This window comes from Eriocheir sinensis, chromosome 14, assembly GCF_024679095.1.
Source record: "Eriocheir sinensis breed Jianghai 21 chromosome 14, ASM2467909v1, whole genome shotgun sequence".
Taxonomy (NCBI): domain Eukaryota; kingdom Metazoa; phylum Arthropoda; class Malacostraca; order Decapoda; family Varunidae; genus Eriocheir; species Eriocheir sinensis.
The window spans coordinates 19,493,289-19,520,538 of record NC_066522.1 but is presented as its reverse complement, the minus strand read 5'-3'; the positions used below and the strand labels follow the sequence as shown (position 1 = coordinate 19,520,538).

The following is a 27,250-nucleotide window of genomic DNA, read 5'->3' as shown; positions in this document are numbered from 1 at the left end:
TTCTTGTACTTCTCTGTGTTGTCATATTTCGTGTTCTTTTCGTTACTGTTGCTCTTGGTGCTCTGGTGTTCTAGTTCATATTTGTATAGTGGTAAAAGGATGTTTGTACTATATTTGTTACTTATTCATAGCTCGATTTCTCAATTCTCAAATAAACACGCCAGGGTCGAGGCAGGGACTAGTGTAAAGAGTGGTAATTGTCGCCCACTCTAGGAACAAGACGCTCCTCATGTTCACCGCCCACAGACACCCACAGACACAGACCTTTCTATTCTCATGCACAGTGCCACCGGAAACTACTTGTGTACCAACCTATTCGATTATGTGTGTGTGTGTGTGTGTGTGTGTGTGTGTGTGTGTGTGTGTGTGTGTGTGTGTGTGTGTGTGTGTGTGTGTGTGTGTGTGTTTCGCGAGACGGGAAAAAGTTGTGCAGAATATCTTGATGTGTCGTGTCAGGGAGTGATTTGGTGACTTCCGGCGCCTCCACCACCAGGCGGCACCAGGCGGGAGGCCGCGAGGAGGCTTGGTGTGTGTGTGTGTGTGTGTGTGTGTGTGTGTGTGTGTGTGTGTGTGTGTGTGTGTGTGTGAAGCAGCATTGGCGGGAAGTGCGTTGTTCGATCTTAGCTGATTTCACGTAAGGCAACTAAACACACATACATACATACACACACAAAACACAATCTAACACTGATAATTACACACTCAAAAGTACCTCATTCCCAGTGCTCTCTTCATCGCACTCATATTCCTTTTATAAATCAATCAACACACTGACTCGACGGCTTAAAGCATATCACTTCCAACATTCACACTAACTATTCATTCTTCGTCCGACATGAGAGAGGTAAAGAGAGGTTTCGAGGCCTTATGATACTCCTTCGTGGGCAAAACACTGTCTTTTTCCTCTTCTCCCCAGCAGCAAGAGAAGAAGAGGCAAGGCTGTGCTGCAGGACAAGGAGAATGAAGGATAAACAGAACCTTGAAAAAATCCGGAAACGTAAAAGCCGTCACAGATAAGAAAAGTCAAACTAGCGTACATTACCTGAGAGTTTGTTATGCGTGGTTGAGAGAGGATTGAGGGGGGAGGAAGAGGAGGATGAGCGGCGGGGAGTGGAGATGCAAGGAGGTAAACCGGGGAGGGAAGGGAAGAGGCTTAAGATGGTGGATGTTCGTTGGTAGTGAATGGTTGGGTGATGACTTTGGAGTATGGACGTGAAGGTGGTGATGGAGGTGAGGGCGCAAGTGAGGGATAGAGGTGGATTCTAGTGTGGCAGATACGGGGTGGGTGTGACGAGGGAGGGAGGTACCTTTAAGAGGAGTATAAGGGAGTGTGAGCGAAAGGTATTAAGTTGGATGAAGTGGGTAAAGGTGGAGGTAGCCGGGCAGGTGGAGTAGGAGAACGGAGAAGAGTTAGGTAATGAAGTGGAGGGTGGAACGGGTGTGGATAAGGGTGGTAAAAGTAGCTGAAGTGGAGGAGGTGGAAGGGGGAGGGTCCGGTACTGAGGTGGAGGGTGGGAAGGGTAGGAAAAGGGAGTAACCGAGTGAGTGGAATAGGGGAATGGGCAAAGGTGGGGTAAGAAAGTGAGGGTAAGTGAGGTGGGTGAAAGGGTATGTCGTAAGAGGGAGATGAGGCTGTTAATGGTGGAATTTTTTTTTTCTACAGCAGACGAAGCAGCTCAAGGGCAAAAAAAATGAAAAAAAATAAAAACAAACACTACTCGCTGCTCCCACAAAAAGCGCTCAGAGGAGTGGCCAAAAGAGAGGTCAACTTCGGAGTGCTAAGAAAAGTAGAATAAGTGGAGAAAGGAAAAGGTCGTGTCCGATAAACGCCAATCTACATCAAGTTTGCATTTGTTCATTCGCTTCCTGTTCATTATTTCCATCAAGCAGGCGAAGAGGAAAGTGCACCACGACATTTAAAGGTGTTCTCCACTTCGCAGAAACGATCTACTTACTGAAGATTTCCGCGAGTTAAGAAAAGAAATGCTTCCCAGTAAGAACACAGCGTTTGTCATAATCCTCGCGTCTCCTTGTAATCTGACGCGAAAGCTTGACTGCACTTCCATCGTTAATTTTTATTCCTTCCAGAATTTCAAGGGAGGACACATATATGCCGCGTTGCTTATCTTTTATGAGGTAACACGTTCCCCTCATCATTTCCTCGACAGGTTGGTTGAGCGGGGAATTTACTGATCGCGATCGTTCTCTTGATAAATCTTTTTTCTGAGTTCCATGATTATGATTGCTGGAACGTGGCTATAATGTGACGTATACCTTTTCATTTTAATAGCAAAATATTATACCAACTGCGAGGGAAAATAGGCAGTCAGAAGGGGATAAGGAAAATTACATATTCATACAGTGAGGAAAAATTAGTGATGGTAGATAACTAAGACTTTTTACGTTGTACCGGTGACTAGACGTTTTCCTCCTTCCTTTTCCTTGGGTTTCCTTGTGAGTCTGATTGTGTTTTTCGCTGTGCTTCTGGGTGGCAGCTCCCCTCCTCATATCACAGCCTTGGGGGGTCGTAAGGGCAGGGAGGGCGTGGCGAGGCCCTAACGGTGTGGCGCAGTGTGTTCACGAGCGAGGAAGGAGAGGGGGACCAGGCATGCTGAGAGAGAGAGAGACAGAGAAAGAGACAGATATATATGTAGAGGGAGGGAGCAATAGTTAAAAAAAAGAGCAATATAACAACCTGCTCAAGTAAAAACATATGTGGGAACAATCATTTTCAAGCCTAAATTTAGACATACTTTTCTTCATAAGTTTTCGAAAGCATGAAAAACAAAAGAAATACACACTAAATCCCTGACAGCTATTCTATTTTCATTGTTAAGCTATTCTCGTGACAAAACGCAGGTAATGGTTAATGGAGTCCTGAATCTAAGGGGAGGCTGGGGTGACCTATGGGCGGAGATGATAAAGTATGGTCATGCATCAAACCAAACACAGCCGAGAGTAATTCCACCTTATAGAGTGAATGATTAAAACCCCTTTTGTTTTCTTTCCCTTATGGTTTATCTTCCTTTCCGTATTTGGAGGAGGTGTTGAGGGGAATATTAATCTACGTGTGATCATCTCTCCAGCTTATACAGTGAAGGATTGAAAGCCCCTTTGTTCATTACACATTAGGTTTCTCTTGTTCTATACTTGGTAAACGTGTTGAGAAGTATTGTACCGCGTGATCTATCCAGCTATAAATACTACGCCTACGCATGCCAGTATCGCGCACCAAACAGCCTATAATCTTGGTTTGAAATACGCCTTGCCATTCAACATATCCTTCATCCCTTCCCCACTACATTACCACAACATAACTCAGCCTTTCCGAACATGAGCCTCACACGCTTCCCTCGTCTTGACCTCGGTGAAAACTTCAACATAATATTTTCCACTTCACACAGCATTAGTCTCCTTTCCTGCCTTCATATACTACATTTAAGTTCATCCCCAATCACCTCCCCATAGAGATTTCGTGTTATGTGATCCTTTATTGGCTTGGCGGTAGTTTGATAGCACTCATTTGAACTCACACGGCGATGCAAACAAAGCAACACCACCACCTCCTTCTCCGCCTCCTCCTCCTCCCTATGTGAAGCTGGCCGATGATCCTCCGTAGGCTTTCTCGCCCTTTTGTGTTGGTTCCTCTCTCATCGCTCAGCCAACCACGTGCATCTGCGGTCTCTGCGTCACGATGTTCATTCAATCTCTCTCCATTAACAATGCTCCCTGCGGTTTAAATACCTTGTAGTGAAGAGCTTTAATGAACCTGTAAGAAAGGAAGGAGGGGAGGGAAGTAGGAGAGGGGGGCTGGGAGGGAGGGATTCAGCAGCTCGTCTAAGAATGGTAATGCGCGTGTAGTTGTGGGCGTGTTGTGTGGCTTACTGATGGGGACGGGGCGAGTGTTCCTTGTTGTGTTCACGGGGCTTGTTAGGGGAGACGCGGGAGTGTATTCATGGATGCAGCACGGTTGATATTTCTGCGTGTGGGTGTATTTGTTCGCTTATTTACTCCTGTGTTTGTTTGAATGCGTGTGTTTATACCTGTTTGTTTGTGTAAATATATGTGTTCTTTATGGAAAGTGCGTGACTGAAAGATCTTAGATGCTCGCGGAAGTACGTATCAATAGAGCAATCGCCTATATCTGCGTGCAAGAATATGCCTGTGGAGTGTTATGGAGTGTTCTCACGCGGCGGCAAGGTGAGTGCAATATGTGTGCAGTAGCTTGGTTTTCCTGAAGACATTGCTCCGCCACAGATTCACGTCCTGCCTCATCCTCGTCCCGCCTGGTCCCAGCCCGCCATCACCCTCACGTCTCCAGCTCAAAACTTCTCTTCAAAACGCAACCGTGAATACAGACGAGGTTTTTTTGCCTCGTGACAGACTTGGCCGAGCCTCGAAGCGTAGAGTTTGATAACCCCGAAGATGATTCACTCGAGCACAACTCCCAAACAGGTTTTGTACCTTTATATTTATGAAAATGCTACCCTGAAACGCTTGGATTCCCGGGGAAATTACTTTGCGCATTGAGTTATTTGTCAGGGAGGAACTTTATCGTCGCAAATGACCTCGTTCCATCACTACGTCATTGCCGCTGCGTGTTCTTGGGAGAGTTGCGAGACATTTACAAGCAATGACCGGAGACAGTCTTTAGTACTTTGTTTCTTGTCTCTTTAATTTTCTCATCCCCGCCGCTCTGACTGTGAGGGCAGCGGTCTAATGGCCATGATGTCTCCCCTCGTTATCTCTTATTTCCCAGGACAGTGATCCGACACACAGAAACAGTTACTTTATTCACCTTCATTGGATTGCTTTCAGGCAGCTTTGTCATCTTGTCATTACCTTTAGAAGTGTAGCGGCTGCGGGATAGTGAATCCGATGTTTCCCCCAATCCACACAAAAATTTACTGCGCATGTATTAAGAAAATGACATAACGCCGTTTTGAAAATACTGTTACTGAAAGATATTAATCACTAGAGGTCGAGGGTGCGTTGCTTAGACTGAATACCCTTGTAGCACACAGCAGCGACTTTGCGTTATAGCCAAGAGAGTTCATGGAAGCAAATTAATACATTAAACAAAACTTAGTACATCAGAGCGATCTCACACATGTTCCCTTAAATTTAAAATAATTGTGAAATGTTCCTGAAATATTCTGAGTGGATGACATGTCTGCACCTAACATTACAGGTCATGGCACTGCATTTGTATTCATATTTTATACTGATTTGAATTTAATATATTTTGTGCTTTCGAGGACGTGAATTGGCCACCCCAGCAGGAAGTGATAACCCCCCCCCCCCCCCCAGGGCGAGGACACCCCAAATATTGTTGTGGGGTGCAAGTGGGGCGAATTTCGGGTGCACTTCCGTCATAAAGAAGAGTTTAATATGCAGAGTCTCGTAATGCCAGACGTCTTCCCAGGAGAACATACAATCTCTGACGTCCGGCGAAAGTTTGGAGAGTCTCGGTGTACTGAGCAAGTCTAATTTTACCCTCCACCAAAGAATAAGACACCCGAATAATCTTTGATCCCAAATTCTGTAGTCAGCTATATTTTTCTAAAGTTTTCAACGCTCGGTTGCGTGTCACGGGACTGGGGAAGTTGTCCCTAAACCCACGCAATGGCAAGTCACCACTAAAATAACACACACACACACACACACACACACACACACACACACACACACACACACACACACACACACATAAGAAAGAGTAAGTGTTGGATTATTACTTATTTAGTCGTTTAAATTTCTACCACAAGTCGTGATCGTTCCTCGAAGTGGTAAGGCGGTGGGCGTGTCAAGGATTCGCTGAACTGGAATGCTTTTTCACTCCATTAAGAGACTAAAACGAGATCACAGATTGAATTCCTTCACGAACAGCACAGCCGCTAAGTTCGCGCTGATTTCAGTGACCTTCCTTAGAAATCCTTTTATGTTTTAGTCTCGTCTCCTGGAATCCATGTCTTCAGAAACTTAAACTAACAAAGGAAGTTTTTAACACTGTTTTCCTGCTCATATGTGATGCATGACGCGTAATAATGTATCGGCAGCTAGAGATTGAGAGTTTGTGTCTATCTAGTCAGGTTTCAGTTAATATAGCTTGCTGTTCTTCGTATTATATATGTTAAAAAATCGTTAAGTTTATGATTTATTGAGGGTATCACGATAAGTAGAATTAATATCAAAGGTATATAGAAACGATAACCACGTTCGCTGAAATTTGAGCTGTACGATTAGTGCACAGTAGCCTATAACGCATAGCGAAACGTATATTGTGAACTCTCTTCATATATTGATTAAGTGAGTCAGTTCCTTCTTATTTGTTAAAGAAAATTATATTCCAACCGAGCACACATTTGACGACGTGTGGCGTGCGGCTGGTGCTGGGGGAAAGGGGCAGGCAGGCAGACCCCTCGCCGCGGAACAAGCACAGGGACGAGTTACGTGAGCCAACAGTGATTCCTTTTACTTACCTTGCATATCTTTTTTCGCAGTAAAGGAGGCTGCTCGAGGGCGAAACAAAAAAAGGATGCAAAAAAATCCCGCTGGCGTAGAAAAGGCAGAGAGGGTAGTAGGCCGTGCTAGGAGAAATACCACAACTAAACCTCCTTGATAGAGAGACCACTGTCCGAGAAGCGAGAGGGCGTTTAACATAATTACAATCCAACAATGATACTCAACCTCTTCCCAATCTTGCCTCTTCGGCCGGACAAGGGAAAAGACCCCAACAAAACCTTCCACATAGACAACCCCAATGAACGGCAAGCGACGGGGTATTTCACATTTAGTCGACTCGTGATACTTGGTTGCTTGCTTGATTGCTTGATTGACTTAATCTTACTTTACTTACTTTATTGACCGGGGAAAGGAAAACGCCATTAATAAACCTCCCAGATAGAGACATGCACTATATAACAAGGGACGCCGTTTAACATATAGCCCAGCAGTGATACTTTACCTCTTACCTTACTTAATCCATTGACCAGGGAAAACAAAATACCCCATCACGACCTCCACTGAAAGACAAGCGACAGAGCGTTTAACATAATCAAGTAGCGAGTATTAACATTTTGGGAGAGCAAGGGAGCCTAACACAATTCACCCTCCGAGGCAGACACGAGTGCAGGTCTGTGTTACAAGACCCAGCAGCGATACACACACTCACATCTTTAGCCAAGCAAGGGAAAATAACACACCCGAACCTCCTCCTGCCACGTGCTGCTTGACTCTTTACAGAAGTCACGTGACACTGTTTGCGGTTGGCCGTAGCTCTCCAACCGCACCCCATCCCTTCCCCTCCTCTCCCCTGCCTCCTCTAACAACCCTCTGTAATTCACGTAAATGAGTGTTTCCTCCCCGACCAGAGTACTTACGCACCTGTCTTAAGTGGACCTCCCTACCTGTGTTAAACGGTGGTGGCGGCGGAGACAGCGGCCGCGGTGAGGGGGGCGGGTGGGAAGGTGGGGGGAGGTGTAACAAGGGGTGGAGACGACGAAGTGTGGTGGCGACACTGTCAAGGGGTGTTATAAGTGTGTAGTGTGTGTGTGTGTGTGTGTGTGTGTGTGTGTGTGATTGAGAGAGAGAGAGAGAGAGAGAGAGAGAGAGAGAGAGAGAGTAGAAGAAAGAAAAAGTCAAAATGTGTACAAATGTGGCATTGGAGGGGGAGGGAGCTACACTAAATGCATAGGTGGGGAAGGGGGGAAGGAAGGGGAGAGAGTCGGGAAGGGGAGCTCGTACTGGAAGACGACTGAGAGCGAGGGAGAGAGAGGGAGAAGGAGCGAAGTAGGAAGGTGGTGTAGGAGGAGGAGGAGGAGGGGAGGGAAGGCGTCACACTCCACATTAGCCTCAGCACAACAATTTCCTCCAACATTATGAAGGTAATGACGCCAGATTTCCCTTGAGCAACCCGGCACTCGCAGCGGCGTCGGCGGCTTCCTCCCATTGTGTCGGGGCTGAATCTCGGTCGTCGGCAACAATTAGTGGTGAGCGACGAGAGAAAAAAAGAACGAGAAAAACTGCTTGCAATTTAGTCAAACGAGCAGGAGAGTGACGCCCCCGCAGAGTCCTCGAGTATAACGGGGTGTTGTGTAGTTAAGATTTTAGGGGGAAGGTGAATTTCAGTGCTCCTGCTGCTGCTACCTCCCTCCCTGCCTGCTTGCTTGTCCGATCACCTGCTCGCTCATCTGTACGCAAGGATTTCTGCTTTCCGCCTTCCTCCTGTCTTTCTCTTTCTTCCTGGTTTTCTTATCTTGAACCTGCTACCTGTCTATCTTCTTATGTGTATTCTGCTCTTTCTTCCTCGTCTTTCTTGTTCCGTTTCCTCTATGCATCATCTTCTTTCTTTCTCTTTATCGTTATCTTTCCTCTTGTTTTGTCATGCGCGAACCTGCTTTCTGTTCGCCTTCTCCCCTCTCATCTTTTTCCTCTTTCATGTCTTTTCTTTCCCACCCTTATTTGCCAACCTACTGCCTGGCTGCCTACCTCTATCACCCTCTTCTTTCTACTCTTTTTTTCTTTCCTCTTTCCTCTTAATACCAAAATCCTCTTCTTGTCGTCACTCACACTCTTTTCTCCTCTCCCTCCTTATCTCTCTTCTTCTCTCTTCATATTCGCTGCCTACCCACTGTACGCCTCCTCATCTTTCTTCCCCTTCCTCTTACTCTTGCTCCTACCTCTTCCTCCTCCTCCTCTTCCTTCTTCTCTTCCTTTGTCTCCTTACGTTTTACACTGCGTGCATTATTTCGGATTAAGTATATATATTGCAGGACTTCTTCGTAATATAGTTTTCCCGTCTCCAGCTCCATTTTCTTTGTTTAACGGTTCAATAAAATCACTTCCAAGTTCGTCACTAATGAGCTCCAGATTTCCTTTTTCCTTTGCATGTTTCCCGAAGTTTGCCGCTTTTTTCCTCTTTCCGTGTTTCCCCCTCGCCGCGGGCTTTCTCCTCCGCCTCAAGGCTTTTCCAACGTTTCAAGTATTCTTTCCTTTTCCTTGCAACGTATATTCTAAGTCCATTTCTCTTCTTTTTCGCTCTGTTCTTCTCTCTTCTTTTCTATCTTAATGCTTGTCCTTTTGTTAATACTTGTTCTTTCTGTTTTATTTTTCCTTCTTTACGCTTGTTTTACCTCCTTTTTTCTCTTCCTCCTTGCTCTGTGTTCTTTCCTTCTCTGCCTTCTTGTTTCCTCTTCGTTCTCTTGCTCCTTTTCTACCTCAGTGTTTCTTTCCCTTTCTCCGTTCTCGTTTCTCCCTTCCCTTTCGTTCTTCCTCTTGCTTCATCTTTTCCCTCATTGATTGTTTCTTCCCCTTTCTCTGTGTTCGTTTCTCCCTTCCCTTTCGTTTCTCTTCTTATCTCATCATTTTCCTTCATCATGTTTCTCCTCTGCACATTCCCTCTGCGGCTTTCTCTCTCGCCTTCCCTCCTTCATGCCACTCCACTCACTCCTTCATTCTCTTCGACGTCTCTCACCTCCACTCCTCCTTGCTTCGTGGGGGTCCATTGTCTTCAAGCTCCTCCCTTCCTTCACCTTCCTTCTCTAACTACGTTTTTCCTCACTCCTTCTCTTTTCCTCTCTGGCGTCGAGGTGTGTAACTCTCCGCGTAGTTTCTCCTGTTCAAGCTCAACTCCTTCGATTTTGTATCCTTCCTCTGTCTCTGTAACTATTATTTCACCCTGTTACTTCTTCCGTTCATTCCTCCCTGTCTCTGCATTTTCATTCCTCGTATTCTTATTCTCTGCATGTTCCTTCTCAGATGTCTTATTCATGGCTTCTCTTTTTCTCGTATCCTCCCTTCCCTCCTCTGTCAGTGTTCCTTTCAGTGCCTTTTTTTATTTTCCTTACGTTCTTTTTTTTAACCTCGTCTTTTTTTCCCTTTTTTCCTCTATTCTACCCCTTCTCTGTATTTCTGTGGATATTGGCATTTCTTCATCCTCCTACATTCCTCGTTTATCTTCGTCTTTCTCTCCCTCTTCTTACTTCATTCTCTACTCCTTTGCACTTCCTTCCCTCCATCGTGATTCTCCCTTCCTTTGTTCCAGGTTCTCTGTCTCCGTACTCCTGCCTATAGTCTCCGTCTTCCTCTCTTGCCTCTTCACTCCCCCCCTGCGTCGCGGTGTTCCCTGTCATGGCTCGCGGGGCGCCAGTCGTTCACAGGTGTGTCTCGCAGCGGCTCGGCGGATGTCACGCGTGAGAGGGTCGTCCGGCCGGTGCGGGACAACCATAAAAACACGTCATTGTACAGTCCATAAGAACCCCGAGGCGGCTTGTAATACGCGGCCTGTGTTTGGGTTTGGGAGGATGTGTGTACGTGTTTTTTTTATTGTTTCCTTGACTGTTTGGTGTTTGTGATCTTGCATATTTTTTTTATATATGTATTTGTCTTGGGGTGTTTGTTTGTTTGTTTGTTATGTGCTTGGCTGTTGTTTTATGTGTGGGTTCTTGCTTATCAATTTTTATCTGTTTGCGTTTTTACAGGATTGAGTCGAGGTCGTAATGTCCGGTGTTTTATCTTAACTTATCTTGCGATTACTTAAAATTATATATACTTTTACCAGACACGATTTTATGAATAAAGCAAAAGAAAAGTGTGGTGGGGGGATTGTATTTTTTTTATGTGTGTGTGTGTGTGTGTGTGTGTGTGTGTGTGTGTGTGTGTGTGTGTGTGTGTGTGTGTGTGTGTGTGTGTGTGTGTGTGTGTGTGTGCTTGTTTATTGGACTGTCATTGGTTGGTCTGTGTTTGAATTTATGTGTGACTGAGCCTGTTGAGCGCGTCGGATCTTCCCGTTAGTTAATTTATAAAAGTTAAGGGCATTAAAATTGATTACCCGTAAAACCGTTAACGTATGCTGCTTCGTAATATACAGTTGTTACAAAAAGAAGTCTTGATCCTCTACTGAACCATAAATTTATACCTTATTGTGATTATACAGGTGTTATAGAAAAAAAACTAGACCCTCCTTAAGACTATTCCATCTTATTCAACTGTAATATAAAGACGTTGCAAAAGGAATTAGATCATCCATTATGTTAGGCGTCATACTTCACTTACACTCTTCCATCATACATCTCCATCGCCTCAGGGTTCTCTCCGGGACGTGTGGGGGAGGCAGACAGGCAGTAAAGATCAGTATCAGCGGATAAGACTGCAGCAAAGTTGAGACTGTGAGATTACATTATTTAGCTTTACGAGGGCAGTGAAATGGGTATATTGCAATTTGTTTCTCCATTGCTTATTTCAATTAGAAGTTTTAAGTGAATGATGTAATGTTTGTTTTATTGCGTATCTGATTAGCTTCTTTTCTCTCCATTTTTTATATAGTTTATGCTTATTGTCGTAACACACCACTGCCTGTTTCGCTCACTCAGACTTCTACATCATTACGTCTTCACTATTTTGCTATTATTTTCTGATTTTTCCTATGTATAAGACTCATTTAACGTATCGATCATGTCCTCGGCGCTGATGGTCGGCCCCGCAGACACATACTTTCTAATGGTGACGTCGATATTAAGTGTTTTTTTGCACGAGGAGATACTGTCCAGTCGCATATCCTTACCGTGAGCGTGAACGGCAAGCTGCAAAAACTCCTTCCGTGTGGTATGTTTCCTTCATGTTACGTATCACCTTGATCTTTTTCGCATCCACTTTTCCACGTCTAATCACCACGCATTCCTTTATACAGGTGTGCAGGCCGTAAAGTGAAGTCTGGAAACACTCAATCACTGTCCGTGCTGTCGGTATCTCCCGCCTCGTATCGGTCAGGTGATCTACGCAGCTGTTCATCGCTTTATATTAAGAAATTCCGCGGAGTTTTAACAGCTTAACGTTCTTCTGGGACTCGTTTGTTCTCATCCCCAACTTCCTCTCCGGCCGTTCCGCTGTTTGCCTCCCTCGCTGGTGTTCGTGCTAGCGTTGGTATGTTCTTCCGTAATAGATACAGTTTCCCACCAAAAGTATATCTTGTAAAGGGAGAAAAAAAATGGTGGAAATTTCGTGTGTGATTCCCACGGACTTTCACGCTACGAAAAGCAATACATACTCGTTTTGTGTGTTTGAAGTTACTCCTGGCAACGATCTATGGTCACGCTAACGAACTGAATCACTTGAACGATATTTATCCATAGTCAGTTATGATCACAGTTATAATTTTACGGTGGCTGACCATCTATCTCTTTTTGCTATAGAGTTCTGTGTCTTCCCAAACTTCATTAATGTGTACTTGTATTATATTTACGAAGTATTCATCAAGTCACCCCAGAGTTATAATCACGTATTAAGAGCAGATCGTTTTGCATATCTTACCTGTCAAAAACTATATATCAAACAAGTGAAACGAAATAGCACGAACACAGTGTATTGGAAGGATGTGACAATAGTTTTCAGTGAAATGTGGAACGAATGATAGCATTAAAAAGACTTTGGATGCTCTCTAAAAGGTATAGTGGGCTCTTTCCTGACTGAACAACATTGGGTCCGAGTTTTAGCAGTGACAACCCGCAGACAGATCAATTAAAGTTCGTCCTATCCCGATGACTCTGGCGTGGTGGTGAGATGATCGTCGCTGCGGGAATGACAATGCTCAATTATTGCGGCGTGACCACCTATTAAAGACCAGCTGTTGCCGACTCTCCTTGGCATGAATCATTGTTATCAGGTGTGACGTGTGTGCTGAGTGGGTTGTGGTCACCTCGGCCCTGCTCTTCCCTGCATGTTCCTCCCCCTCGTGTTTTGTGGTCAGCCGCACCTGTCTCCCTTCACCCATCTCGCAAGAAGTGAAACTGAATGAAGGAATCACATTACGGAATTCAATATATTATCATTTAGAAATGTCCTTAGCTGGGAATGATGATGGTGAAGCTAATAAGGGTAGTAATTAAAAGAATAAGAATGATAATAACAAAAACAATGATGAAGACAGACTGCCATAGACACGGAGGAGACTGAGACGATATTGTGAAGAAGATGGAGACGGAGGTTAAAAAATAAGGAGACAGAGACAAAGTACTGACACGAGAGGGAAGGAACAGCGATATTGGTTAACCGCTGTAAACAATGACAAACAAGATGGTGTATGTGTGTGTTGTGTATAAAACGCTGCGCGCGCACACACACACACACACACACACACACACACACACACACACACACACACACACGCACACGCAGGTACACACTCATAGTCTTGCCTCAACACAACGTGATCTGAAGCTTAAATTGTAACTGGGGGACTGAAGTGGTACCTGAACCATTGTAATGAAAAGTGTGTGATAAAAGAAAATAAGGAATCACAGAAGTATCCTTAGAAGCAAAAATAGAAAACATCACCTATTTTTTTCAGTATCTCGACTTTTCTGGGAGCGAACAGATGATAAAAATAAACTCCAGTGATATCAAAATTTCAGTGTTTGTAACGCATCCTAAATCACTAAGCTTTCTTGTCCCCCTTAAAAACAAACACTGTATAACCCTAATCTATATTCTTTGCCACTTAGAATGACCATCTTTTGTTCCCATAAAATTCAACTCCATCATTGTCTCTTTGAATTGCTGTCTTCTTGTATATGGAGCAATGGGTTCTGGGCGCTGTTTTATATATCGTGTTTCCTTAGGTCTGTCTCATCTACCGTGAAAGAGCTAAATAAAAACAAACAAAATAACATTACTCACAGAACACTCACTTTACTCCTCTTGCCCGTTCATCACCTCCCTTTCTTTCTCCTGTATCATTGTTTTACGTTTTCGTGTTTCTCCTTTACCGTGAAAGAGCTAAATAAAAACAAACAAAATAACATTACTCACAGAACACTCACTTTACTCCTCTTGCCCGTTCATCACTTCCCTTTCTTTCTCCTGGATCATTGTTTTACGTTTTCGTGTTTCCTTGGCACCTTCTCCTTTACCGTGTAAGAGCTAAATAATACAAATAAACGAATACTATCACCCACAGAACACTCACTCTTTATTCCCCTTTTACCCGCTCATCACTTCTTTTCTTTCACCTACATCACTGTTTTACCTTTTCGTGTTTTCTTTGACCCATCTCCTTTACCGTGCAAGAGCTAAATAATAAAAACTAACAATATTATTCACAGAGCTCTCCCTCCTTACTCCCCTTTGCCCGCTCATCATTTCCTTTCTTCCTCCTGCATCATGAACACCTTTTCCCCCTAAAATACACGCAGCAATACCTCTTCCCAGTCACCGGGGCACCATTACGGGTCGGCGGGGTCGCGGGGGTCAGGAGGTCAAGCTGTGCCACGCTTCAGCCAGTGTGGAGAGGCTGACCTTTGACCTCTGCCTCTCGTCCCTCTTCCTCCCTCATTTCTCATCTCCTCTCTTTTTTTCTTTCCTTCCTTCCTCTTTGTTTTCTTTTCTTTCTCCTCTTCCTCGTTATAACACTTTTCTTTTTCTATTTCTTTCTTCTTCTTTTTCTTCCTTCTCTATTTTCCTCCATTTTACCACACATTTTTTCTCTGTATTTCCTCTTTATTTCTCTCTTCTTTTCTCATTCATGCAATTTATCCCATTTTTTCTCTGTATATGTTTTTATGGCCTGTTGCTCTGTCAATCTTTCTTTTATCTTTTTTTCTGGTTTCATTCAATTTACCACCTTTTTTTATCTCTATTTTATGATCTGTTGTTCTGTCGATCTTTCTTTCTCTTTTTTTCTGTTTTCATCTCTTTTACCTCCTTTTTTTCTCTGTGTTTTATGATCTGTTGCTTTGTCGATCTTTCTTTCTCTTTCTTCTTCTCTGTTTTCATTTATTTTACTCTCATTTCTTTTTTCTCTCTTCTTACCTGTTGTTTTGTCGACTTCTCTTTCTTTCTTCTTTGTTTCCGAGGTTTTGTTTCCACCCTATTTCTTTCTCTTTTATTTTTCTTTCTTCTTACCTGTTGTTCTGTCGGTCTCTCTTTTTTTTTCATTTCTGTTCCCGAGGTTTGGTTGCTTTCCGTGTATACTAATTATTTTCGCCGCCTTGTCAGTCATATGATATCGCTCTAATTATGTTCGTGTATATATTTAATTATATACATCATGTTTTACTATTTGTGTTGTCTTTTCTTATTTAAATTTAGTTGCGCTGGATTTTGCCATACTCTTGTTTTCTTTTTAACATATATTATTGATCTGAAGTGGAATATAAGGTGAATGATTTCGTTTATATAAAGTTTTGGTCAGTTAATTATTGTTCATATATATATTTTTTTTGCTTTAGTCGGCCTTCACTAAGTTATTTTTACCTATTGTGTACTGTTTCCTTTTCTCTCACTCTCTCTCGGCGGTCCAAATGAAATCATATATTGTTTAGCGTCCTTTTTTATTCTGTTCTTTGCTGATATTTGCTGTTAAGTTACATCATTTCCACTTTTAGTTTACTACTTTACTACTCTAATCCACCTTCTCTCAGTTCTTATCATTTTTATTTACTTATTTTTATGTATCTCCTCTCACCGCACTAAGAAATATATAATGTTCAACTTTCCTTTCATTCATTTTATCCTCTGCATGTTCTGTTGTTTGCCTCATCTATATTTCCCCAATCCTCAATCTATCAAACATCATTCTCTTACTTTTTTTTATACCTTAACCTTTTCCTCCCGCTGAGCTCTAATCACATATATATAGTTTTCAAATTATCTATATTTATCTTTATCTTTGCTTGTTGCGGTGCTTAATTGCCTCATCACCCCCATTGAGTCTGTCAGCATCACGGAGGGACAGTGTTTACGATGGCGCTCACATTCTCCATCACGGAAGCTCGTATGTTGCGCCGCCCTCTCATCTGCCGGGCCGAGGAGCGAGTCTAAACCGTAAAAGAGAAAACGGGAAGAAATAAAACCAACCAAAGAAAGTTTCAACGTGTGATAGAAAATGGAAAGAAGACAAAACCAAGCCACCGGAAATCAACAAACATTAGACCATCAGGAATTCTTAGCTGTTCTATAAGGAAAATAAGGTCAAATGATGTCTCTAGTCGTTTTATTTTGACATTATTTCATTCTTATCAATTCAGCTTGATTCAGGAGAGGAGAATCAAGACACCTCGAGGTCTTTCCGAAATTGGGCTCTCTCTTTATGCCGCTCTTCCTTTCTATTTATTTACTTTCAAGGGAAAAGGAATGAGCGGGCTTTTTGTTTTCATTTTGCTTATGCATTTGACCTGTTTCCTCTACTGTACAAAACAACAACAGATTACGCGAGGAGAACCAACGTATTAACTGCATTACGCCATTCGCGGTGCATCTGACAAGGAAAAGATTGATTACACGGAGGCAACACGAAGTCACTCGAAGTATGAAGAAGAGCAACGAATCACTATCGAAGTAGATCGTAAGAAAGTCCACCTGAGTCCCATCGAGGTATAAAGAAGAGAGCATCAAATCACTATCGAAGTAGATCGTAAGAAAGTCCACCTGAGTCCCATCGAGGTATAGAGAAGAGAGCATCAAATCACTATCGAAGTAGATCGTAAGAAAGTCCACCTGAGGCCCATTGAGGTATAAAGAAGAGAACATCAAATCACTGTCGAAGTAAAACGTAAGAAAGGCAACATGAAGCCCCTCGTAGTAAGTAATGTTCCTTGGTTGCGGGAAAATTAAAATCACGAATCGAGATGAAATGCTGACAAGATGAAACGTGGCTACACACCTCCACCTTGCTTTATCATCCTTACATACCACCTGAAAATGATGCTCAGGAAATTATAAATGGTAAAGAAGAATCAAATATCAAAATGAAGCGACTGCAGACCTGTTGCTTCGTCGATCTTTCTTTCTTGCTCTTTAATTTCTGTTTTCCTCCATTTTATCACATTATTTTCCGCTGTATTTTATTTATGACCTGTTCCTCTGTTGATCTTTCTCCTCTTTTTTAACTGTGTCCATTTATTTTAGCATTATTTTTCCCTTTCTTCTAACCTGCTGCTTCGTCGATCTTTCTATACCATATTCTATTATTATGACATTTTACTATATTTACACATCAACTGAAATTTTCCTTATAAAAGTTCTAATTAGATGGTGCGCACGAATTGACGAGCATTCTCTCCGTTATACAAGTACCGAGAGACATAAAGAAAACGAGATATTAAAAAGTATTGATGAGAAAAGAGTGAGCCAAAAAACATTATTGTATGGCAAACAAAAGAGAGAAGCCGAAAACACAACAAAAAAGCATCAAGAGAGAAGTTTAAGTACATGGGGAAGACAGATTACTAGGAGGAAAACAAAGCCGCCACATAGAGAGGAAGCAGACCCGTTTGGAGGGGAACGAACTTGGGTTTTCTGTAGTCCGCCCGATGATTTGCGGCGCAGCTACACGCCTCTCTATTATCGTCACTCCTAACCCGCCATCCATCACTATTTGTTTCCTTCCCCACAACCCGCCTTTAGCTCACACCCAAACCTATCTTTAGCCCTTAATGTGACGTGATCGTTCCCTGTTTCGTTTGGGTTTTTCTCTGTTTCAAGTTCGTCTTCCTCCCGCATTATTGTCCGTTTATGATTTTGTTTGATTCTACCGTTTATCCTAGGCGAGTGTTTTTTGTTTCTCTTTTTCTGTTCACTTTTTGGTTGCCTCTCTATTTTCATGTCGGTTTATTCACCTCAAGAGTGTATTCATATGGTTTAATGACGCGTGTATCGTTTTCGAGGCTATGTTTGCCTTCTCTTAAACTGTTCTTTCCTTAAACCCAATCCTCTCTTAAGTCCTCAATGTTCTGTCTTTTTTTTTGTTTTGTTTTGTTTCTTTCATATACAATCTTCTCCCGTTTTCATCCCTTCCTTTAAATATTTCTCCTGTCCTTTCTTTTAGTTTTCTTTTCTTTCCTTTCCTTTCCTTTCCTTTCCTCTCCTGTCATCCTTCCCGAATTTCTTTTCTCTTCTTTCTTTTCTTCCTTACCTTAATGTCTTTATATTCAGTTCACATCTATCCTTGTTTTGCATATCCAGTACTTTAACAATATTAGAATTTAGTTTTTTTCCCGATTTTTTGCAACTGTTTTTGAGCATCTAAAATTATATTTTGTCACTGCTCTTTTGCTTTCGTTGCATATACAATTTTCATCTTTTTTAATCTATGTTATTCGCGCCACATCAGTCTTCCACCGCGTCTTACTTAATGCACGACTCTTTCCAAATATCTGAACGTCATTTCCTTCGCCCTTACGTTGTCTTCCCCGGTCCTACTTAGCACCTTCGTTCTCTCTAATCATCCTTTCCTCTCGTTATTGCGTTACAAGAATTATTCGAACCTCGCTCCTCTTTTCCTGCTCTTTCGCCACACCTTTCCTTCCTCTCATATGCAGTAGTACCAGTCACCCCTCTCCCTTCCCCTCGCTCGCTCCCAACCCTCCCTTCACCCGTCGACCTCTCCTTCCATCACTGACAGCTAGTTATCCATGACACCACAACCCACACCGCCGCCTGACATTCTAGCCACTCTCTTTTCGACTCTCTCTCTCTCTCTCTCTCTCTCTCTCTCTCTCTCTCTCTCTCTCTCTCTCTCTCTCTCTCTCTCTCTCTCTCTCTCTCTCTCTCTCTCTCTCTCTCTCTCTCTCTCTCTCTCTCTCTCTCTCTCTCTCTCTCTCTCTCTCTCTCTCTCTCTCTCTCTCTCTCCAAAGAGAGAGAGAGAGAGAGAGAGAGAGAGAGAGAGAGAGAGAGAGAGAGAGAGAGAGAGAGAGAGAGAGAGAGAGAGAGAGAGAGAGAGAGAATAGTATCGAATTATTACATATATCTGTTTTCTTTGCCCTTAACTACCTTTTATTGACTAGGTATTCCGTTTCGTACAAATAACATCCCCTCCTCGAAGTGTCTGTAGGAGATGTGGTTTGACTTTCTCTGTTTTCCATTCGTCTACGTTCATTTATTTCCCCACAACCCTTTGGCCACTGTTATTTTTTTTTCTTTTTACTTTTATACATTCATTTTACTGTGACCTGATTTTCATTTCATACTTATTCCACTCAATCGTAATACTGGAGTAGACTTTTCTTTGTGTGTGTGTGGGTGGGGGGGGGGGGGGTACGTGTGCGTGTGCATGTGTGTGTGTGTGTGTGTGTGTGTGTCTGTGTGTGTGTGTGTGTGTTATGGTCACGTAACACCCACTAACACGGAGCGGAAGTGGCTCTTGCTGGCCGACCGTTGCACCGCGCTCTGTTATGCTCTTAGCGAAGGTTCCCAATTAAAAACACTCATTAAAACCCCCTTTCCTCTCCCTGATATTCCTATAAGGTATTTATACGTCTCTTCTTGTGATTAATCCATATTTAATGAGAAACGCAAGCCAATTACATGTCTAGAAAAACGTTAGTATTGAATAAAAAATTGGAATGCAAGTGGAAATAGTATAGATTAAGAAATTGAAATGCAGGTGGAAAAAAAAAGAGTTCTGGTGAATGAAAGGCAGAACAGAACTTTGTCACGGAGCTTGGTTTTGTTTCCCCAAGGCCTTGATTTGTAAAGTAAAAGACGACTATATACTATCTTTGTCCTTAGGTAGGCGTAAGGCTCATCAATTTTCTTGTGAATGATTTGGTATTTTGCCTCTGAAGAATACATGGACCCCTACCTATACTTCCTACCTATTTTAATTATCCCTGTTTACACACACACACACACACACACACACACACACACACACACACACAACACAAGCACACACAAAGCCACAACACAAACACACAGACCAGCAAGCCCTCGATCCAAGAGTTTGGCGACAGCAGCGGCGTGGGCCCGGTGTGCCTTTTCCTGCCGTCCATGAAATTGACTTACGATGCCTACCTATTTTTGTTAGCAATGCATCATAGTATTTTCTAGCAGCAAACAGTGACTTTTCATATGTTTGTCCCTGCAATTGGCGCTCGTTTTTTTTCTTCGCTACAACATATTGAAGCAAACGGAAGCGGGCGTCTGTTGTTGAGTCTTCGCCAGATGCACGTTACATACATACCTCACACACCTATAACTAAACCAACAAGCATGGAACCCATTATAATGTTAATCAAATTATCTGAAAGTAAGTATACACCACAGGCTTGCGTGGGCTCCATGGCTTCTTGGGGTTATAATGCAGACCCTCGTGTGCAATAATGAGGATAATTTTTGCAGGGTAGTATTTTGTGGCCCTAAAATGGACGGGGAGCGGAAGAGGAGATGATGCTCTTCTGGCGGCGGTGGTGGTGGCGGTGGCGGTGGTGGTGGTGGTGGTGGTGGCTGGCCGCTGAGTGATGTGTCTTACCGTGCGTAGCGCCCACAGACAGGACGTAGTTCGTGGCTCTCGTCCTTGTCGTCTTCCTCTCTCCAGCTTCCCCTTCTTCATAATCCCTCCCCGCCTGCCTCCCTCCGCCATCTTCCCCAGCCTTCTTTCTTTTAGTCGCCAGTATATATAGTATCGCCATCTTGTGCTTTTGCAATTAAACGAAGCTGTAATGAACTGTCGCATGCACGTCAGTCGTTCAGCACATGATTAAGTGACATATGGGCGATTTACCAGGAAAAGGATGAAGGATAACAGCTACCTTCCTACCTGTGACTTTTATTCCTCAACCGCCTTCCTTGTCTTGCAAAATGTGAGTGTTGTTGATTTAATGAAAGTGTAATGAAGTGCTGCATGGAGACTTTTATGGAAAACTAACGTAATTTGTCGACAACCGATCTCTGGCGCCAACGAAGCCACACCTTGAATATAAAACGAAACCGCGAATAATGAAAATGCAAAAAGAAAATGTACTGGGCCCCACTCACGTGCAAGTTTCTACGAATACTGTTAGAAGTACCCAGATGGCGTGCGTCTTGACCTGAGAAAGTAACCAGTGCTGCCTTTATAACGGCTTCCTTAATACTCGGAAATTTACAATATATCAACTTGGTTTTATTTTTTCGAAGTACTCCAGCAGTTTACACAAGTTCCCTGACCTGAAAGTGTATTGCCTGTGTAACGGCTTATCTTAATACTCAGAAATTTACAATATATATCTAGTGGGTTTTATTTTTTCGAAGTACTCCAAATGTTCCCACAAATTTCAAGAATGACTTTTTGGAGGCACGCAGCGGGGAAGCGTCTTAGAGCTGCGGGGGATGGCGCTCAAGAAACCTCAAATATGGCGTGTGATAACCGTGGCAGACGGAATTGTGTGCTCAGTTTAAATTACTTCAGTTTACGTCACTGCTTTTCCTCCAGGGCGTAATGTTTTGCTAGTTTATATTTTTATTTTTTACGCCCTCTTGCTGTGCGTGTTCTGTGCTTGCGAAACGAGAAGATTGGGGCGAAAAAAAGAGGGAAAAAGAGAAAAAGAAAGTAAGATATTAGAGAAAGTAGGGAGGAAAGGAAGGAAAGAAGACAGGGAAGTAGGAAGAAGGAGAGGAGAAAAAGAATGAAAGAAGGAAGGAAGGAAAGCAAGACAGGAAGGAAAGGGAGGATAGAAAGAAGGAACAAAGGCAATGCAGGAAGGAAAGAAAAAATGAAGGAAGGAACGCAAGATAACAAGGAGGAAGGGAAGGAAAGAACAAAGGAAGGAAAGATTGTAGAGAAGAAAGAGAAGAAAAAAGGGCGAAATTTAGCCAGGGAGATATTAAAAGGAAAGAAAGGAAGATATGAAAACGGAAAAGGAGACTAAAAAACAACAAAACAGAGAGAGAGAGAGAGAGAGAGAGAGAGAGAGAGAGAGAGAGAGAGAGAGAGAGAGAGAAGAATATATTACCCAACACAACAATATAATCATTACCTCATTGTACTATTAGCTTACCGCCAAAGGAAGCATAAGAGATAAAACGCTTCCTCAACTTAATAATAAATCAATCCATCTTCGTAACTCCCTCCCCTTCAACCCACCTCAACCTGTCACACTTGAGCCGCTAAACATCACGTCCCGAACACCCGCCTACTGATTCCCTGACCCACGAACACACATACACACACGAACACACACACACACACGTAAATCACCTTCTTCGCCTCCTTGCCCTGCCTGCTCTCCCTCTCCCTTTCCTCCACTCGCACCTTCAAGTCCATTTTCTTTTTTCTTTCCTTTTTTTTCACGCCAGGAAGTGTGGGTCGGGGGCAAGGTGGGGGAACCTGCCTTGCTTCCTCAATAACTCGGGTTGTAAATCGCTAACTTCCTTCTATTTTCCCGGCGCAAACTAGCAAAATCACCCTCTAGCCGGGCCTTGATCACCCTGACGCCAACTCGCCCCGTATTGCAACCCTCAATCTCGCCGCGGTGGATGAGAGAGAAGGAGAGAGAGAGACGGAGACAGCGGGGTGAAGCGGTGAGGCGGGGGGCGCTGTTGTTTGTTTTTTGTAGCGCTGTCGTTGTTGGAAGCCCGCTCGTATCTGTGCCAGCCACGCCACGCACGGTAGGGGTCTTAGCTCGGCCCAAGAAGACACACCAAGCCACGTCACGCCCCCTCCGCACTCCCCCCCCTCCCTCCCCCCATGATCCACACTCTCCTGCCCCCGAGCCTCTCCCTCCTTGTTTGGGTTTTTAATCAAGTTTTTGTTCCCCGAATCATCATAAGTCAGCGCCGCGACTAAAATCTTCCCCGGATTGTTATTATTTCGGTCGCGTCCAGTCCAGCGGGGGAGGTTATTTCATGTTACGTTCGGCGGCGGCGCGCTGTCGGTTATTATAAGAGAATTAATCTACTGATCGACCCTTCCTGTGATGTACTGGTGTTACGTCATTTTTTCTTTTCTTTCATCTTTTTTGGTTCGTCTGTCTTACTCTGTTCTCTCTCTTTCGCTGTTTCTCTGTCTCTGTTTTTCTCTCTCTCTCTCTCTCTCTCTCTCTCTCTCTCTCTCTCTCTCTCTCTCTCTCTCTCTCTCTCTCTCTCTCTCTCTCTCTCTTTCTTCCCCCCCGTCCCCCCCCCCATACCTGCCTGCCTGTTTCCTGAATCTTTTTTTCTTATGGAGATAACGAGGCATAATGTATTTTTTATCGCCTTGTTTATTAGTCAGTTCGTTGTCATAATGTAGAAGCATAACAATGTATATCTTCCTTGAGCCTTATTGTTACACCGCTTACTGCGCAGGAATGTTGAATGTTCGAAGTGCTGACGTTTCCAGTAATGACTTTCTTCCTCAATTTAAGCGGAAGTTTGACGATTGTGTTGAAAAGTTCTCTCTTCTACATTTGCTTTCCAGTGTCTATCATTTAAACATATATTCTTTTTTATAGGAACGTCTATCATTGTCTATCAGTGTCTATCATTTATACATATATATTTTTTTATAGGAACGTTTCGCTTGCGCTGTACATATGAAGCTAGTAGATCTGTTGCTTGGTATATCGTCTTGCAGAAAAAAATATCTTCTCATCAGTGTTTAAACTACTGAAAAATGAAAGACAATGACATGGCAAAAAGTAGAAGAACGAGTAAATTGAGAGAAAGTAAACTCCCAAATCTACTGACAAATATTAAGGTTTGGGAGTTTACATTCTGGTGATTTCCTCTTTTTCTCGCTCTTTACCATGGCACTGTCTTTTTCATTTGCCTGGATGAATGAGGGAGGCACGAGCTCTCCTACTCAGATTCTCTTATGTCCGTAGATAAATTTTCAACCAATCAATCAATGGGGGCATACGCAAGGGGGTGCGACGCCTCGCCCACCCTACGACGCCAAGCCCGGGGGTCCCTCCTGGCGAGTCTCCATGCAGGCCCCCTTCCAAACCAGAGTACCTCCCGGCAGGATCTATCGACTATACGTTTTGCTTCTGTTTATATTTTCCGTATGTAAGGTTGGTAGTTTTAAATGTTTATAAAGGTATATGGATTGAAAATAAATACAGAAATATATAAATAAATAGATAGATAAACAGATCCATGGAAAGATAGGTAGACAGAGAGCGAGAGATGGATAGATATGTGTGTGTGTGTGTGTGTGTGTGTGTGTGTGTATAAAGAGTAGATAGGTGGTGAGATAAATTGTAAATGGCATGTAATTTTTGGCCACTTTTCCATGTATAAATCAGTTTTCAAGAGTTAACGCCTGAATCATGCATACACACACACACACACACACACACACACACACACACACACACACACAAACACACACACACACACTACAATGCATACACGCCTGAGTGCCATGGGTGTCGCTGTGGATCGTCCCCCCCTCCCCCGAACCACCTCCTCCACCTCTGCTCCCACCACCCTTGTCCCCCATCCCCGTCTGAAAAGCCTCGATATGAGTTTCCAAAGCCTGGCAGGAGGTGATTGCGATCAGCGGATATTAAGATGTCGAAGAAATTGCCAGCTAATAAAATTGATGATTACCAGCCTGTGACGGAGATGCGTGAAACGTGGGGAAACGTGTTAAAGAACAGCGAAAACAAATCTTTGGACAGCCGAAGCGAGACGGAGAGGAGGGGGATAATTTTTCCATCGCAAACAGATTTACTTCACCCGATATTTCAGATTTACCAATATCTCAGAAATGTAAAGTGTTTCTCCATTTTTATGCGCGGCGGGGAAATTTCCTGTGGAGTTTCGTATCTGAATGTGATTTTTATTTCCGTCTGCCTCAGGTGCTCCACCCCTCCCACGCACCCGTCACGCCGCCCGCCCGTCACGCCCACCACCTTCGCGGGAGGCGACAGGTGTTACGAGGGGACCCGCTCCTCCCGTCCCCTGCACCCCGCCCTTCCCCCACCGCCTCCACCACCACTACTTAGAGGTAATGTCCTGTTGGTTTTTTGAAACGAGAGAGAGAGAGATTGAGAGAGATAGATAGATAGAGAGAGAGAGAGAGAGAGAGAGAGAGAGAGAGAGAGAGAGAGAGAATACATAAGAAAAAAATAATGAATGTAAAAAAAATACTATAATAAAAGAAAGGAAAGGAGAAAATAATATAGAAAAGGAAAGAGAAAACTGTTAAAAAGAAGAAAAATATTAGCGATATAAACCAGGACTAAGGAAGGTTTGGAAGACTCCAGTTTTTGTTATGAAGACAATGGAAAGACGTGTTGAAAATGTTGAAGAGAACACGGAGGCAAACATTTCATCGGGTTTCACTCTCCACCCTCTGAAGAGCGAGAGTAAGTAGAGACAAAGCTAGTATTTTCTAACACGTGGGAACATGATCATTTTTCTTACCATTTCTCGCCTCGCCCGAGGTTCTAATACAAGATTCATATACATTTCTTAAAGTCACCTCAGAAACTTTAACACATTCAGATATTATGTTTGGAGAGTTGGCAAACGACGTAGCCAATTCGAGAGGCACCCAGTGGTTTTGGATGCAAGAATTTAGTGAAAACGATGTCTCTCCATAGTTAACAGCAGCCTAGCAAGCGAATATACACAAGACAAAAGCAACAGCTGGGAAACGAACAAGTAGAATGAGCAAATTAAATTTATATTCCCCTCCAACGGTACTCAGGACTACATAAGAGATTGATATATCTAAACAGTCGAGGTTCCTGCCATGCCATGCGTCCCGCGAGATCAGAAGTGAGGCGGCTTCCAACGCGTGCCCCTCGCATGCGTCGGGTGCTTCTTTACATCGCCTGCTGCTGTGGTTTACCGCGATCACTTCTACATCTACTCTTAGCGTCGGAATGTGCGTGGAGACGGCTGCCTTGCGCCTCACAAAGGCGGGGCACGTTAATGCTGTGCTCAGGAATTCGCTCTCCAGCTTCCTGAATTCACCAGGAATTAATTTTGTGATACTGCAAGTAATGATCAGACACGTTCGTGAATGGTCATGGATAGTTACCCCGGCGTATTTTAGCGGCGATCTTCTTCAGGTTTTGTCGGTAAATTGCTTCAAATTACGCGAAGGCACGTTCATGAGTCATGGTTAGCGTGGGGAGATAGACAGGGGAGGTTCGATGAAGAATGAAGATGACAAAGTAAATGCGATAATTAGACAAAAAGTCGATCAAACTACAGCGTTAAAAGTCTGGAAATCCGCTGCAACGAGACATTAAATTAAGATAACTTGATAAAGAGGATATCAAATGAGGTAGAAATTGATAATAGTGAAAGACACATTATTTTTGCATCAATGAACACTACAGAATTTGAATCGGCGAATACTAAACTATATTATAGCACGGAACTCATAAAAACTGTTGCGAATATCAATACAAATGTAAAGCTATTTTTCAATGGCAAAAGAATGTCCTGGAATATACCCTCCGTCTGGCGATGATCAAGAATCAAGGCGTAAGACATTTTTCACGTTGTTCCTCTCGCAGCAGAAAAATTGTATTATTGACTGAGGAAGAATTGAAAGGAGATGTAGCCAGGCGAATAACATGAGGGTAGGTAAATAAATTAAACGTCTAATGTTTATTTGCATTTCCGTGTCCTATCATGACCAAAAAGTATCAAGGAGCTTCACTTGGTATATATTCATACTTTCTCTGGCTCCACAAATATGCAAAGCTGGTCACCTCCTGACACTTACTTGGTATCATTGTTGACTGAACGCAAAGAGGGCTGTCGAGCCTATCGGTGTTATGGCTATCCATCCACAGAGAGAAGAACTGAGAATACTGATGAAGTCGGTCATAAAGGCAATAAAAACTAATGAAGTGATTATCTTTATCGTTCATTTTCTAATGCACTGATGGATGAATGAGATGGTGAAAAAAATCAATATTATTTATTTGAGTTATACTCAAGATTGTAGTTGCACCATTTGAAGATTACTCAAATAGTAATAGGGTTTTTTTCCGGCTAGGCAGTATTATTACAATTGCACCAAGAGTTGGCAATAAAATTTGTGTTATTTCACAAAGCAGGTTATAAAAAAAACGAGGGATGAGTAGTAGTTCCCACTGAACTAATTTGGTCGTCGTCAGTTTCATAGTGTAAGAAAACCAGTTCGATTTAAACAAACAAGAAATCATTTGTGACAACGGACAATAAACTCCTACGCATGAAGACAAACGATGATTTAGGAAATCCACGCCGATAAATCAAACGGTAATATCTCAACATTGTAATGGGCAATGGTGTTACTGTGTTTTCCTCTTAGTTGATGAACAAGAAGACACCAGCGACTTCATTCACGTGTAGAACAGCTGGCATAAAACACACGATGGCGACAAAGGAGTGAGTGTTGAGGGAGGCAGAGTCAGAGAAAGAGAAAGAAAGACAGTATACATATATATATATATATATATATATATATATATATATATATATATATATATATATATATATATATATATATATATATATATATATATATATATATATATATATATATATATATATATATATATATATA

At 42.9% G+C, this 27,250-nt stretch overlaps 1 long non-coding RNA gene across 1 annotated transcript in view; it reads left to right on the top strand.

The window, feature by feature from the left end:
- Positions 1–24,675, top strand: part of LOC126998690 (uncharacterized) — a 55,405-nt gene extending 30,730 nt beyond the window's left edge. The window contains exon 3 of the long non-coding RNA XR_007752969.1: positions 24,537–24,675. This is a non-coding gene — a long non-coding RNA (uncharacterized LOC126998690). The remainder of the gene's footprint in view (positions 1–24,536) is intronic.
- Positions 24,676–27,250: the final 2,575 nt, after the last annotated feature.